Here is a 14,426-nt window from a genome sequence, read left to right as displayed (position 1 = left end):
TGCCTTGGTGCCAATGATGGTCGTATGCGTGTTTGGCGCCGTGCAGGTGAGCGCCACAACCAGGAATGCATACGACCGAGGCACACAGGGCCAACACCCGGCATCATGGTGTGGGGAGCGATCTCCTACACTGGTCGCACACCTCTGGTGATCGTCGAGGGGACACTGAATAGTGCACGGTACATCCAAACCGTCATCGAACCCATCGTTGTACCATTCCTAGACCGGCAAGGGAACTTGCTGTTCCAACAGGACAATGCGCGTCCGCATGTATCCCGTGCCACCCAACGTGCTCTAGAAGGTGTAAGTCAACTACCCTGGCCAGCAAGATCTCCGGATGTGTCCCCCATTGAGCATGTTTGGGACTGGATGAAGCGTCGTATCACGCGGTCTGCACGTCAAGCACGAACGCTGGTCCAACTGAGGCGCCAGGTTGAAATGGCATGGCAAGCCGTTCCACAGGACTACATCCAGCATGTCTACGATCGTCTCCATGGGAGAATAGCAGCCTGTATTGCTGCGAAAGGTGGATATACACTGTACTAGTGCCGACATTGTGCATGGTCTGTTGCCTGTGTCTATGTGCCTGTGGTTCTGTCAGTGTGATCATGTGATGTATCTGACCCCAGGAATGTGTCAATAAAGTTTCCCCTTCCTGGGGCAATGAATTCACGGTGTTCTTATTTCAATTTCCAGGAGTGTATGTACCCGCATCGAGTCGTGCAACGTTGTATACACTGCTGCGAAGCACACAAATAGAAACTTTTTAACGGTCTCTTACTGTTGATGGAAAAGCAGATGTCAGGCTCAGATGTATTGGAACAATTTTAAGGAAATATAGCCTATTTTTTTTGAACAAAATAGAGGGGTAGAAGACGCTTGTTCGACCGAATTTTGAGAATTGTTCAAAATACTGGGATCCCTACCAAGTAGAATTAACGGAATAGATAGAGAACACCTTACGTGGGACGTCACTTTCCGTCTCGATACTCTTTAGTGAACACGAGAGCGTTATGGGGACCCTCAACAGAGGCTAGTAGCAGTCGCTACAAAACAGACGTTTTGTGTCTCGGACTGGGTTACTGCCATAATTTCAAGAGTGGACGTTCGAAGGAGAAGCGGCAAATATATTGCTTCCTTTCACATCTGTTCGCGAAAAGACAGCGACAAGAAAACCAGAGGGCTCGAACGGAAGTTTATGGGCGCTCCTTGCTCCCGCTCATCGGTCGTAGTCGTAGTAGAGTAGGGGTAAAATAATAGTGGTAGAGAAATGGTTCTGGTACCAGAGGTGATTTTTTCCATACACCGGATGGTAGCTTGCGCAACATAAATGTTATGTAGATTAAGATGCCTTCTACTTACAGACAATTTTTCGGTGTGCTGCGTGTGTTTGTCACACCTGGTCAAATTTGAAGCATTTGTAGTTGTTTGCCCGAATATGTTTGAAACGTAGATGACTACTATTCAGAATACTTTAGAACTGACTAAGAAGAGAGGAGAGAAAAGATATTGGAGCGAAAAAAGGGAGAAATATGCATTAGGTGAAAGTTTTTTTTCCGATACAAAATTTTTTCAGCACATTGGAACTTGTAACTTTGCATTGCATAACTCTGTAAATCTAGCAGTGAGGTTTTTTTTTTACTCCAGATTTCCTTTCACTTTCAATATTTCTACAAAATTATTACTTTTACTATTCACGTACGATTTGTGCGATAAGCAGAGATCTCCAAGCCTGCATTCACAACATCGAGTCATTTAATTTTAATAGTGCAATTCTGAAAATCTTTCCACACCGAGCTTTATGCCGTTTCTTAAAACTATTCAATTACCTCACTGGTAAAGTAAACTAATTTACAGCTACCATGATAGGATCACATAAAATCCAGTTACAGTATTCTGCTTGGTCTAACTGATGTGAAGATTTTCAAAATATGAACGAAACCTTTTGTAATTGTAAATAAAAATGAATTACTATTCTAGTAATTCTTATTAAGTCTGTTATCACCTTTCAGATTATAAACATAACCGTATTTTTTGATGTTTTGTGCATCTTTTGACCGGTGGAAGCAAATAAAAATGTTTGAAAATTTTGGTAGGAAAGACAGAGAGCTACTTCCATAAGCGAGTTAAAGAAACTCATGTCGGCAGCTGTTCTTGATTCGAGTTCTGGAGTATTTACTACTTCTTCTTTGGTGAAGGAAATTTGGAAGGTTGTGTTTAGTAACTCTACTTTGGCGGCACTGTCATGAACACTACTGTATTTGCATTGCTATCGCACCGAGAACGCATTGACTGTGTCTTGCCGATAGCATGTTTTACACGCGACCAGAATCTCTTTGGATCATATGCCAGGTTTCGAGGCAAAGTTTCGTGGGCGAAAGTATTATAAGCATCTCGCACTTGCACCCTTCGTCCTCAATTATTTTCTGGGTGTTTTCCAATTTCTGTATTATTGTCTACTGATTCCTATAGCATCATGAAATTTATTCAGTGATGTCTTTACACTTTTTCTACCACGGTATCGCCTCTTCTTCTCACTGCTTACCACATATTCATTCCTTCCCGAAGTCAACGTAGAAACTCTTCACTCTTTATCAGTTCTATCAAGTTTCATCATGTCAGAAGGACTTAGATTCTGTTCCTTTCTGTTTTCCACTGTCCATGATCCAGTACGAAACAAGTTGTGCTCCAAACGTACATTCTTACATATTAATTTTTTAAATTGAGTCCAACGTACGATACAAGTGTACTTCCCTTGGCCAAGAATTCCGTGTTTCCCTTTGTTAGTTCGTCATTTATATCCACCATGCGTCCTTAAGCATAGATTATTTTGCTTCAGAAGTAGCAGATTTCTTGAAATTCGGTTAGTCAGTAGTCACCAGTCCTTAATTTAGTGTTTCTGCGGTGTATCCTGAATCCATGTTTTGTACTCTTTACACTGTTCATTCAGTACAACGGATCATGTAAATCTTCTTCCCTTTCACTATGGATAACAATGAATTCAGAGAATATATATATATATATATATATATATATATATATATATATATATATATATATGTGTGTGTGTGTGTGGGTGGGTGGGTGGGTGGGTGTGGGTGTGGGTGTGTGTATAAGTGCCAAACAAACTGGTACGGGTATGCTCAGACTGGCGGAATACGGCTCTGCCGTCGGCAACGCCTGTTTGGCAAGTGTGTAGCGCAGTTGTTAGATGGGTTACTGCTGCTACAATGGCAGATTATAAGATTTAAGAGAGTTAGAACGTGGTGTTATAGTCGGCGCACGAGGACACAGGGTCTCCGATGTAGCGACGATGTGCGGATTTTCCCTTAGGACCATTTCACAAGTGTACCGTGAACATCGGCAACAACGCACAAAACTTAGTGACAATGAGGAGGCACAAACGCTGATGAAGTTTCGAAGGCAACAAATACGAAGTGTTGGGTGTGTGTGAGGGGGGGGGGGGGGGAGGGGGGAGAGGGTTGCCCCTATCTGTTTATGGCGTAAGGAGAGGAGCAACAAGCGAACTATTAGAACACTAGAAGTAGTACAGTAGCAGTAGTACACTGATCGGTGGGTCAGTGATTTTTGTTTCTTTCGTTTATTGCCATTTCCATATCGTCAGCCCACGTGAGGGAGGTTTGGAATGTCACCGGATACAAGTCATCTCTCTTCAACCATATGAGAGTCAAGAATATAAAATACGCATTAGAACGGAACGTGACAGTCGACGAAGTGAAGGTTTGTCGTAATAAAAACACTTAGATTCGGTGGCAGAATTTAAAATACAAGAAGCGAATTTGTTCGTTAATTAAAAGATTGACACAGGTGAAACGGCAAATTACGGTTCCAGAAAAGGTGGACTAACGTAGTGTTGCATAAAAAAGTAATAAGCCAGTGTGTTAACTGAATAAATTAGGTGAGTAAAAGGAAGAGTGGGGCTAGGCTGCCAGGAAGATGGCTATCACAGGAATGCAGCACATGTGTGTAAGAGAGTGTTTGTGTGGCAGATGTTTGGTAAGTGGGTGGCTTTCGACTCGTGAGGCTATGGATTCCCGGTAGGCATCTCAGTCAGCGCGTCGGTAATCATGGACGGACTTTGGCGGAGCAACGGGGCGGGGGGCAGGAGTCGGCGGAATGGTGAGAAGGACTGGGAGGTGGTCGCTACGGATGGGGTCGAGGACGCCTGCAGCGATACGACGGGTGTGCCGTGGGTATAAATCCGTCCATCCTCTCAAAGGCCACATGTTACCACAGATGAAAAAGTAACAAACATTTGTCAAAATGATAAAACCTATGTTCGGAATAGAGAAATAAAAGAAGTCCCATGAAACCAGGGTGCGGGAAGAAACACAAATGACGGAAAAATTAGCAAAGATCTCAAGTACTGTGAGTTTAAACGTGAGAGCGTAAAGGCGCTAATCAGTCAGAGGCGATAACACGTGTTTATCAATATCTACACAAGAGAGATAAATGAGGGAAAATATTAAACAGAGTTGATAGATAACACGAACACGTGAACAAAAATAAGTAAAACCTAAGCACAGAAGTATATATCCATCTACCACGTTATGTTGCACGGTAAAATTAAAGTTGCCTACCAGTCAGAGGAAACCACATTCTAAAACATAACGTAGAATAATCAACAAATCAATTGTGAAAATAAACGTATGCAACTCACATACGTGTGAAACATGCTATGACAATCAAGCCACATACTAAGCAAATAATGAAAAGTTGTGTAAGCAAAACCCATTTGATGACAGTGGATATGTAACAACAAATTTTTAAAGTTACTATCTAGTCACAATAAAATGGTGCCCATAAACATATACATGATCCAAGGAAAAATTCCAGGTAAAGAGTAAATAAAGCTAATGAGCCAGATACATACAAGGACTCAACTGAACAGATTAACATGTTTTAAACCGGAAGTAATTCTCAAATATAAGTACTATAGCACAAAGGAAAATTTGGTCGGAATTGCAGTAGTGGTATATAATCTTTTGCTGAAGCTTAAGGGGAATAACAACTTTTTGTAACTTCATCAAGGCTGCAGACACTGTTCTCCGTAAAAAAAAAAAAAAAAAAAAAAGAACTTTGTGGACCCTTATTTGACGCACATTAACCGCGAAGGTGAAATTCCCATAACTTTTATTTTAATTTCAGAAAGCTACAAAAATGGATGAGTTCCTGTCCTGCAGTTGCAACAAGAAAATATGTGCGTAGTTTTACTTATAAGAGTGATCAGGCAGTTCGCAGCTACCACTTCTGCGATGTTGTTTCGCAGCTGCAGCATCTCTTTTCCTGCAAATTCTCTGCCGTTTGTGAAACGTTTGCAAGTGAAATTATTTGCTGTTCCACTCTGCCGCTTTACACAGCCATTATCTCGCCTCAGATGGCCTGCAGGGGCGCCCAGAATTATCTGAAGTTTACATTTCCTTGGGTCTCACTCCCTCACCGGAACAAACTCACGGATGTACAAATACATCGGCTTGGGAAGAGCAGGTAGAACGCTTCACTTAGCTGCCGGTATGGCGCCCTCGCACTCAGTAATAACCTTCCAGCACAACCTCACAAACGTTGTCGTTACAGGAAGCGTGAAGAACCACGAAATGGAATTTCTTATCTGTTTAAAATGGGAAACAACGCAGTTATCTGAGATGAGAATTTTTCTGTTGTCCTGGTGGGGCGGCAGTTAGACTAGATATCAAGGCAGAACTATCTTCGACTACTTTTCTTAAACAATAAACTGCCATTTGACTATGTATTACTGTATTTGTGTTCTGTACTATCTATACTTCGGCTTGTATCGCATTGTCAAGTACAATGTTCAAGGTACTGCTCTAAAATCTTTTAGTATTGTACTTGATAATGGCATAAAAGCCGAAATATAGATAGTGGAGAAGATAAATACAGCAATACATAGTCAAATGGCGATTTATTCTTTCAAGATATATTGTATGGTTGTGGCTAAACATCACTAAACCTTTAATCTTTGACTAATTTTGACAGGTAATACTATGTTACATTGAATTGGTCACCGACTTATTTGTAACACTGTAGCACTTAGCAGTCTGTCATATCACAACCACATAGTCTCTGATGCAATCGAACTGGTTCCAAGGAATCTGAATTTTGCGTTTTGTAGAGAAGACTTTGGTACTGTTTCATTTGTTCTTATAATGTTATTACAGCTCTATAACGAAACTATAGATGCCTCAACATTTATGATGCTATTTAACATGAAGTTCCTCTGGATGCAGCTAGTATTAATTATAAATTAAGACAGTCTAAAGCTAGTGACGCAATTATACACATTTTAATGAAGAACGAAATAGGTGGATTGATCCAGGGAAGAAAGGTAGGTGAGTAAGTGAGTAAGTTAGTTACATGTTCCACAGATCATTTGAACGATTCTGAAATGATGTGGAACGAGTCAGTTTACAGAATATGTATAAATGACTACTGTTCACATTAATAAGCACATTATCCTTTTATTCCTGCTCATGCAACTGCAGTTACAACATTTTTAAGCATAAATTCGTCAATGGAGTAGAAGGACTTGTCCAGGAGAAATTATTTTACATTAGATTTAAAACTTGCATTGCTACCTTTCAGACATTTTATGCTATTGTAGAAAGGATCAAAAATGTATTCATTCATATTTAATTCCTCTCTGTTTCCTTCTAGAGTTGTAGGTATGTACGTTACTATTCTTCTCAAATTGTGAAGAACTATTTATGACGAATTTCATTAGCTAAAATAAGTAGTACGACGGCGCAATTAGAATTTCTAGCTCCTTGTCCCTACGTGACCTACGTGACGTCCTTGGGTGAACACCTCATCGCTATTGTGCAATCATTACTTGCTTTCTAAGTGATGAATCTCCTCAGAAAATTATTATGTACGACATTACTGCGTGGAAATACACAAAATATGTCGGGAGGCTGATAAGTTTGTTTCCCAGGTTAGCAATTATACGATGAGCAAAAGGATTTGTACTTAAATGTTGAGAAGCGAAGTCGATTTTCACAGATCCACTTAAAAATTCTTCAGAAAAGACCGCTTGATAATTCTTCTATTGCTTCCTATCTAGTGGAATTTATTATAACACTAGTATCGTCTGCAAAATGTACAACTTCTGCTTACTGAAAGTTAAGGGGAAATTTCATTCACGTTAACAAGGAACAGGAGAGGGCACAAAACTGAACCCTGTGAGACCCCCTTTATGATTTTAACCCCAGTCACTAAAACATACTACCTTTCCGACATTCTCTGAATTATACAGAGCAATTTCTCAAGCATGATTCAAATGAGCTGTGTATGAAGCCATCAGTTCCATAAACGTTTAGTTTTTCTAATGATATATCATGTTCTACACAATCGAAGGCGTTGGAGAAATCACAAAAAATACCAAAAGCATATATATTATTATTTAAAACTTGTAGTGTTTGATGTATTAATGTATAAATAGCATTCTCAATCGAGCAACCCTTCTCGAATCTAAAATGTGATAAGCTAATTAAACTGTTTACACTTAAGTGTGCGACTGACATTATTTTCGAAAACGTTTAAATAGTTACTTCCTTAACATTTTGGAAAATGATGCCAATAAGGAAGTTAGATGATAATTATTTAACTGCTTAAATCTGTCTTCTCAAAAAAATGGTTCAGTTGGCTCTGAGCACTAAGGGACTTAACAGCAGTGGTCATCAGTCCCCTAGAACTTAGAACTACTTAAACCTAACTAACCTAAGGACATCACACACATCCATGCCCGAGGCAGGATTCAAACCTGCGGCCGTACCAGTCGCGCGGTTCCGGACTGCGCGCCTAAAACCGCAAGACCACCGCGGCCGGCTGTCTTCTCACCTTTTTTATGACGCGATTTAATAATAGCATATTTCCACCTCATCATCATCATTTAAGACAAATTACGCCTTTTAGCATTCAGTCTGTAGCGAAGTCCCCCTTATAAAATTCCTCCATGATTCCCTTTTCAGTGCAAACATTGGTGCCTCTTCTGATTGTAAGCTTATTACTTCAAAATCATTCTTAACCGAATCCAGGTACCTTCTCCTGAGTCTACCCCGACTCCTCCTACCCTCTACTGCTGAACCCATGAGTCTCTTGGGTAACCTTGCTTTTGCTATGCATGTAACATGACCCCACCATCTAAGCCTGTTCGCCATTACTGCTACATCTATAGAGTTCATTCCCCAGTTTTTCTGTGACTTCCTCATTGTGGACACCCTCCTGCCATTGTTCCCATCTACTAGTACATGCAATCATCCCAGCTACTTTCATATCCGTAATCTCAACCTTATTGATAACGTAACCTGAATCCACCCAGCTTTCGCTCCCATACAACAATGTTGGTCAAAAGACTGAACGGTACACAGATAACTTAGTCTTGGTACTGACTTCATTCTTGCACAAGAGGGTATATCGTAGCTGAGGGTTCACTGCATTAGCTTTGCTACACCTCACTTCCAGTTGCCATCCTGTGAGAATATGCATCCAAAGTACTTGAATCCGTCCACCTGTTCTAACCTTGTTCCTCCTATTTGGCACTCAATCCGTTTATATCTCTTTCCCACCGTCATTACCTTCGTTTTGGAGATGCTAATCGTCATACCATTTCCCTTACATTTCTGGTCTATCTCTGATATATTACTTTGCAAACTTCAGTCGAAATTGTCATCACAACTAAGTCATCCGCATATGCGAGACTGCTTATTTTGTGTTCACATATCTTAATCTAACCCAGCCAGTCTATTGTTCTCAACATATGATCCATAAATAATAGGAACAACACTGGAGACAGGTTGCAGCCTTGTCTTAGCCCTGAAACTACTCTTAACCATGAACTCAATTTACAGTCAACTCTAACTGCTGCCTGACTATCTATGTAAGGACATTTAATCGCTTGCAAAAGTTTGTCTCCTATTCCATAATCTCGTAGAACAGACTATAACTTCCTGATACGAACCCGGTCATATACCTTTTCTGGATCTCTAAGGTATAGATACAATTCCGTGTTACACTCGTAACACTTCTCCATTTTTTGCCGTAAGCTAAAGATCTGGTCCTGACAAACTCTAAGAGGCCTAAACCCACACTGATTTTCATCCAATTTGTCCTCAACTAATACTCGCACTTTCCTTTCAACAATATCAGAGAAGATTTTACCCACAACGCTGATTAAAGAGACACCTCTGTAGTTGTTACAATCTTTTCTGTTTCCATGTATAAAGATTGGTGTGATTACTGCTTTCTTCCAGTCTGATGGAACCTGTCCCGACTCCCACGCCATGTCAATTATCGTGTGTAGGTAATTAAGACCTGATATTCCACGGTTTTTGATGAGTTCCTACTTAATTTCCACCGATCTAAAAAAAACCGTGTGCCAGTCATGAACTGCATATATCACTAAGGATAGATCCAGAATCCATTAATTTGTACTAGTAGTCCAATATAATCACTGATAAACATGTAATCTAGGAATTGCAAGTGTAAGTATATATTTCACACAAATGAAAACTGCTTATCAACGCACAATTTTTAATGTAAACTATCTGAAACGCATAAATATTAGGAAGATTTTTAATTTAACTTATATATTGATCTTAAATTATATATTATCTGAAGAGGCAAGTGTTCAATTTTTCTTAAACGATCGTTCGTCACATCAAGAGTAAAATGAAAATAATACCCCGTTCAAAAAATATTGTCATACCGAATGTCCCAAGAATCGATCCTAATAGATACTACCAGCTAGGATTTTTAATTGTAACAAATGGTTATTAAAGCTTTTGCAACGCACGCCAGAATACAAGAAACTGAAAAATCCATGTATATCAGATGTTAACTATGATTTAATAACACGCATGAATGTTTGAAACATAAAAAGCATGCATAACAGAAAGTAGAGCATGGGACAAATACACGTATTACACACGTACACAAGGCATATTAATTTAGTTTTATGACACTGTGTTTAATAAATTAAGGTCACTTAAACGCAGTATTACGTAAGCGAACTTCATTCAGTCCCTGGTGTACAAACCTAGCAAAACATTCCGCTCTACAATAAAGCAAGATTTCAAAACATGCAATGGCTCTCACTAGTACTGTAAGAAACAGTTACTGAGAATATTTCTGCTCTGCAATCGTAATTGCATTTAGTATGCAATGTATGTGGAATAAATGAAATACCCTCTTGGACCTCATGACAAATACAATAACGCCTAATCCAAGTAAGGCAGGCGTTGACACGTGCGAGTTTAACGCGTCCGGAGGACGAACAGTTCTTATTTACTGAAGAATGGAGAGGCTGGTAGAAGCCTCGGGGAAGATTGGTTTGCGTTTCGGTGAAGTACAGGAACACGAGAGGCAACACTGAAGCTACGACTTCTCTTCCAAGTTATCTTTAAGAAACAAAAACACATGTTTTCTAGCACTTTTAGACTTAAAGAAAGGTTTACAAAGTGTTAGGTGGTATGTACCCCTTAAATACCTCAAGGTAGGGGCGTAAATAAAGATAACACACTGTTATATACAACTTGCACAGAAACCAGCCTGATATTACAAACGTCAGACATGAGAAAGCGAAGCAGTAATTGAGAAGAAAGTGAGACACTGTTTTAGCCTATCCACAACGTTATTCAATCTGTACGTGGAGCAAGTGGTGAAGAAATGCAAGGAGACATTTATCATGTGAATTAAAGATCAGGGAGGAGAAATAAGAACTTTATACAACACGGATCATAAACAATCTTTGTGACTGTAATAAGAGTTTTATTCCATAAGCCTTTCACTTTATTTCAAAGTAATTTCAGTGGCCATATTTTTTCTTACTTCACTCCTAATGACAATACCGTCTATTCATAGGTAGCTGGCTGGTGGGCTTCGTTGTCGACAGTTTTATTAATCACTTAAAAATGATTATTTTAAGAAGAGATAGAGTCAAGAAGATTCTTTCCGATCGACGTTAAGTAAATGCCATTTTTATTCTTTGGTGGTACTGTGAGAGTGGTCCCAGGGTTAGTTCAAGGTTTTAGTTCACTCCAATCACGAACTAATTGATGACAACAACATTTTCCATTATTTGAATCTCAATTACTTGAATCGGAAATTACGACTAGAGGGAGGTAGTATCAAATTTGACATCTTTGGCAAAGAGCAACAAGTGATTCCATCATTCATTCCTCTTCATGTGCTTCATATCGTCACAAGATAAGCTTTTTCAAGTCAATGATTCACCGTCTTACAGAATTTCCCATAAGTCAGTCTTTCATTGAGAAAGAATTAGCAGTCCTTAGATATATTGCAATCAGTAACGAATACAACCCTAATATTAGAGATGATTTTTATCAACAACAAAAGCCCGCCTGTTGAATCTAAATTTCCAATAATTCTGTTACTCACTAATACCAAATTTGTTACAATCCCTTTTGTAGGAATTCTTTCATATAAACTCGTAAAGCTATTTAGAAAATAAAGGGTGGACGTCGCCTTTCCGTCGAGAAATCAGCCCAGCAATGGTACATCAATCATGAACGATCTATCAATGAGAAAGCCGCGACTCTGGGGTTTATAAAATTGAGTTCGTTGACTATGAAGCTTCATCTGTCAGCCAGACAGGTAGGAAATTTCGTATAAAATTTAGTGAATATTTACTTAACGAGGAAGGACAGATTATATAGCAATCGGATTTTACCGGGCACTTAAAATATAGAGACAGCCGGCCTGTGACACTGAATAATTTACGTGTACTCAGTACCGCCCGCAAAGGAATAAACCTAAATTATTTAGTGGGCATGAATATTTGCAAGCACTCCAGGGCAGAAAATGGTAGATTATTGAATGATCAGTTCGTTAGCAGAAACCAGTTTTATTATAATATCGTAATACCCACTACACTAACACATCAATAGTTATTTAGCGTTGAATGTGAGGCTACCTTGTTCGTTCCTGTATCTTCTAACTGTTTTCTCTGTTCAGACTTGTAGTGTTTTATTCATTTTAAATTTTATTGTTGAGAACGTTTTAACAAATTAATGCCCTACATAGATTACTTTACCCCTGCGCTGCTTGTCACGTATTTAATCACTGTAACTGCACTAATATAATTTTAATAATATTAATGTTTACATATTTTATTGCTTTCCGCATATGTAATTTAGCTGTACAACCGCTATATTAAGTACGTTGGTTAACCGATCCATCTACACTTAATGTCGGTTGTATAATCTTGTCTTTGCGCCTAACTGTTTGTGTGGCCGGTTGCGAGATCTGACGTATCTTGTGTTCTCGGCTACATGATGTTTACATTTCATCCACTATCCGCAACACTCCATGCTGTGTAGGTCGGACCGCGGGTGGCTCCGTAATATCTAAGGCCTTTTAAATTTTTTATTGGTTTGTCATAGCTCATATTTCAGTAGATATTGTAGTTATATTTAGTGTTTCATTCCTGGTTTTAGGTCCATTAATCCTTTATAGGCCTTATGACGATAGGACGATGAGTCCTTATCGTCTTTATCTTAATGCCATATGTCGGCATTCAGTGACGGACTTTGGCTCACTACATTACTTCTTATATACGTTCCCTGTTACTATTAGCTCTAGAGACGTCTACACAGCCTGGAACTTTGCTTATTATAGTAGCAAAGGACAGTATATAACCTATATTAATTGTGTATCTACGACTGCATAAATGAGTCCTAACAAGTCAAAAGACAACCATAACATGTAGGTTTGCCGATTACATTGTAATACTGTAAGAGACGCCACAGACTTGGCAGAGCAGCTAGTGGGTATGCATATTATCTTAAAAAGAGACCATTAAATGAACACCAATATAAAAAAATACAATTGCAAAAAATGGGCAAATCTTATGTGAACTGATTTATCCAGAAGTAAGAAACAAAATAGTTTAGAGAAACATTTGAAGCACCTTTGAATGATGCTCGAAATCGTGCACAGTATATGAGGTGGCGATCGAAAAATGTTTCGCATCCGGAAGAGGAAGTGAAGACTGAAAGTTCGTGAGGAGATCCCGCCGCAGCGATAAACGTCTTTATTTTAATAATGTCCATCTCTAATGGTGTATCATCTCGGTGACATCCTCCCCCCTATTTATCGATAGTACAAAACGTACTCCTGTTCTTTGCACTGTCTCTATGTACACCGTTAATCCTATCTGGTAAGGATTCCAGTACTACAAAAGAGGATGGACAAGCGTAGTGCAGGCAGAACCTGTAATGTTCAGCTGATAAATGGAGGTCTTACCAACAAGATTTTCTATGTATTCCTTCCAGTTTCAGTTGTTCGTAATTGTAATTCCTAAGCATTTAGATGAATTCGTGGATTTTAGATTTGACTGATTTATCGTGTAAACGAGGTTTAACAGAATCCTTTTGGCATTCATTATTTAGGGCTAATTTTCGAAACATGAAGATACCTTTTCTAACTCATTCTACAGTTTACTTTTATCTTTTGATGACTCTACTAGATCATAAACGGCAGCAGCATCTCCAAAAAGCCTAAGACGGCTTCTCAGATTGTATAATAAATCGTTTATGTAGGCTACTGGAAATTAAAATTGCTACACCACCACGATGACGTGATACAGACGCGAAACCTAACCGACAGGAAGAAGACGCTGTGATATGCAAATGATTAGCTTATCAGAGCATTCACACAAGGTTGACGCCGGTGGTGACACCTACAACGTGCTGACATGGGGAAAGTTTCCAACCAATTTCTCATACACAAACAGCAGTTGACCGGCGTTGCCTGGTGAAACGTTGTTGTGATGCCTCCTGTAAGGAAGGGAAATGCGTACCATCACGTTTCCGACTTTGATAAAGGTTGATTTGCAGCCTATCGCGATTGCGGTTTATCGTATCGCGACATTTCTGCTCGCGTTGGCCGGGATCCAATGATTGTTAGCAGAATACGGAAGCGGTGGGTTCAGGAGGGTAATACGGAACGCTGTGCTGAATCCCAACTGCCTCGTATCGCTAGCAATAGAGAGGACAGGCATCTTATCCGCATGTCTGTAACGGATCGTGCAGCTACGTCTCGATCCCTGAGTCAACAGATGGGGCCGTTCACAAGACAACAACCATTTGCACAAACAGTTCGACAACATTTGCAGCAGTATGGACTATCAGCTCGGAGACCATGGCTGGAGTTACCCTTGACGCTGCATCATAGACAGGAGAGCCTGTGATGGTGTACTTAACGACGAACCCTGGGTGCAGGAATGGCAAAACGTTATTTTTTTCGGATGAATCCAGGTTCTGTTTACAGCATCATCATGGTCGCATCCGTGTTTGGCGACATCGTGGTGAACGCACATTGTAAGCGTGTATTAGTCATCGTCATACTGGCGTATTACCCGGCGTGGTGGT

Source organism: Schistocerca gregaria, chromosome 2 (genome assembly GCF_023897955.1).
Source record: "Schistocerca gregaria isolate iqSchGreg1 chromosome 2, iqSchGreg1.2, whole genome shotgun sequence".
Taxonomy (NCBI): Eukaryota; Metazoa; Arthropoda; class Insecta; order Orthoptera; family Acrididae; genus Schistocerca; species Schistocerca gregaria.
This window is presented reverse-complemented; position numbering follows the sequence as displayed.